The sequence below is a fragment of the Myotis nattereri genome (genome assembly GCF_964212035.1).
Source record: "Myotis nattereri genome assembly, chromosome: 3".
NCBI lineage: Eukaryota > Metazoa > Chordata > Mammalia > Chiroptera > Vespertilionidae > Myotis > Myotis nattereri.
Window position 1 is genome coordinate 108,071,564 of NC_138077.1, and position 3,332 is coordinate 108,074,895.

At 37.6% G+C, this 3,332-nt stretch overlaps 1 pseudogene across 1 annotated transcript; it reads right to left on the reverse strand.

The window, feature by feature from the left end:
* Positions 1-1,658: 1,658 nt before the first annotated feature.
* LOC308517424 (barrier-to-autointegration factor-like) lies at positions 1,659-1,932 on the reverse strand (annotated as a pseudogene). Its single transcript has one exon. The product of its transcript is annotated as a barrier-to-autointegration factor-like (transcript).
* Between the last annotated feature and the right edge of the window lie 1,400 nt (positions 1,933-3,332).

Sequence of the window (3,332 nt, forward strand, 5' to 3'; positions counted from 1 at the left end):
CGTGTGAGGTATCTAAATAGTCACTTATATGTGCTGTCAGGCCTCTTTTTCTAAATGGAAATTTGTATACCTAATTGTCAGTAATGGGGTATTTGCTTGTTATTAATCTTAGGAAACAAAAATTCTTCAATTTTATTTTATAAACACCTTTATTTTGCCTTTCCAATGTGTGTACAAAATATTGTTCTCTACTGGCTCTGTATTCATAATGTGGACTTAATTTATTTTTCTAGTCACTACTGCCACCATTCCTCATTGAAGTATCTAGTATTTTCTTCACACAAGTTACTAACCTGTGTCTTTTTTCCCATATATAGTTACTATTATGAATATCATAGTATTTAGATCAGTTTTTAAAGTAGGGTACATGTAACAGCACTTCTGCAAGTCAACTCTTTTAAGTGAAAATAGACATAAATAAAAGTTCTATTTCATTATATTTAGTTTTGTAGGCTTTATGAAGTATATGTTCTATTACATATAAAAGTACATGTATTTTAATTTTAAAAATAGATATCTTGGGAGTATACACTTCAACATTTATAAAGAAAAGGATGTACAACTAAAAAAAAGTTCAAGATCACCAGTTCAAAATGAATAACCAAATACCAGATGTAGTTTCAGATTAACACAGGATGGATTGTCAATGGAAAAATTATGGGATCAAATACTAATACTTTTGTCAGGGATTCAGCATGGTGTCACTTAAGAAGTATTCTAATGAATAGGACCAATACTTTTCAGGTACACTAGATTTTGTTTAATATAGTATTTTATTTCCTAATGCAAAGTGCTTGATCTATGTAACTAGTTTAAAACTTTGATATAAGAAATTGTTTTTGCATATAAAATTGTTGACTAATAATTTGAAAGTCAAATGTTTATAAATATGGCTAATTACTTTCTTACTGAAGAACTTCTACTTCTGGTATCTACAAAGATGGTGAGTATAGAGAAACTGTGTCAATGTAGAAACATAGGGACTTGGTAGGTACATTTAACATATTTTTAAAATATATTTTATTGATTTTTTACAGAGAGGAAGGGAGAAGGATAGAGAATTAGAAACATCAATGAGAGAGAAACATCGATCAGCTGCCTCCTGCACACCAACCACTAGGGATGTGCCCGCAACCTAGGTACATGCCCTTGACCGGAATCGAACCCAGGACCCTTCCTTCGCAGGCTGACGCTCTATCCACTGAGCCAAACTGGTTAGGGCTAACATTTTATCTTTGAATCTAAAAGATTTCATATATCATTACTATAATTTCTTTTTATTTTTGGAAGGCTACTGACTTTATTGAGTTAAAAAAGAATATATGGACAGTGACTGTTTTGCCAAAAGAGAAGCCAATGTCATTAAACAGATCAGAGGTGAGAGTGGGGGTGAGGGTAGGGACCAGAAATCCACTCAGAAAAGCTGATTATTGACCTGAAATTGGCAGGGGACAGAAAAAGGAGATGCATGCAAGAGTGAGAATTCCAAAAAAGTTGAAATGGTGAGGGGAGAGAACTCCCATAAAGACCAGGAGGACATTGGTGATGAGTAGACAGCAATCATTTCCTTTGTAGAGGACAAGGGAGTAGCCTACCACTCAGTTGCAAACTCTGAAGACTCAGGCTGGTGTTAGGGATTGGGGGCTCCCCAGACAGCATCACAAGAAGGTGTCACACCACTCTCGAAGGCACCTAAAGCAGTCCCAGGACTGCTTGGCATTGGCGCCACATGTGTCCTTTAGCCATTCCTGGAAGAGGTCTTCATCTTTCTTTAGCACCAGAAACTGGCTAAGGACCACATAAGCCTTGTTACAAAGCCCCTTTCCTCCAGCTTCGTGCCCAGGACTTCACCAATCCCGGAAGGCTCTCCAGTGGCTTTTCCCCCATGGAATCTGCCATGAGCTCTCAGTGCTTCTGGGAGATTGTCATCTTGATCAGGATTAATAGGCACAGGCCGGAGCTGGCACACCTGTTCCCTGCCCTTCCAGGTCCATGCCTGGGCTCTTATCATGCCCCGCCAGCCCCTGCATTACTACAATTTCATAAGTCAATTTTGATGGAAATAGAATGCTAAGAAATATTTTACAGTTAACATTCTACAGGCTCAGGCTTCCAAAGGTGCCCAGGCCCCAATGAGGCTCCAGAGTAGAGGCCTCTGTCTGATTATATAAGGACAGAACTGGTGTGATCCCTGGGCTGCTGTTGGCCTGGGGCTGGTGTCATTCTGTGCTATTTGTACAAATAAACCTGAGACAGGAAAAAAAAAATTGACATTCCATCCAGCTAGGTTTGTGAGTAAAAGGGTATGTTTTTTGCACCTTTATTTTTCCTATTTGTGCATGGGTGGGGTCTGGCTGGCCTTGTTCCCAGGTCAAAGTGGGAGGGGGGGAAACTGGGAGTGGGGCTGGCTGAGGGGAGGGGCCACCCCCTGGTTTAACTCCCAGATGAACTCCTGGTAGAGAGGACAATTTGCATATTAGCCCGTTATTATATAGGATTATATAGTATGATAGATGTTTTGTTTGCCTTTTTGTTTAAAGCAATAGTCTTACTAGTATGCTTTAAAAGCACTGACATTTTTATTATTCTATTACATGTATTTTCCTATCACAAAATGAAGAAATAAATTTTAAAAATATACATTTCTACAATGAATAATATAGTTTGACCAATTATTAGAGTAAGGGGTTACTAATTAATGATTTCTTTCTTGGTTTATTGGTATGTAAAGAGGTGAGAATAGGAATTGGGTCAAGCTAGGGAAATAAGGCTAAAAGATAAAACCTTAAGCCAAGAATAAAATATGTTAAATGCTACATTCCACAGACAGCATAACTCTTGAAAAAACTAAAAAAAGACCCCAAAAAATCACATTCTGATGAATAAATTTGAATGTCATCCATAGAATTGTGGAATGTTATCTGGACCTAGATTGATGAAATGGTGTCAAAGGGGTTTAGGGGAGGCTGGCTGTCAAAATAGGGGTGATGATTTCAGGTAGATTGTATGGCCTGGTCATGTTTAAATTTTAGGTTCTAAGCTATACCACAAATAACCATGCTGGCCCTCTCCATTCCTACCTTCCAAGACCCTTCCATGGACAGAAGTGATCACATGTGATTTGGACATTAAGCCAACAGATTTTATTGGTCACTTACTATGTTCCTGCCACTTTTCTGTATATTAGGAGTACAGTAAGTCCCAACTTAATGTCAATAGGTTCTATAACATTAAATGACATTTAATGAAGCCAATTTTAGCGTAGACTAATTGATATAAACAAGAGTTGAGTTTCTACAACATCTTATCAATGTTATAACAAAACAATGTTG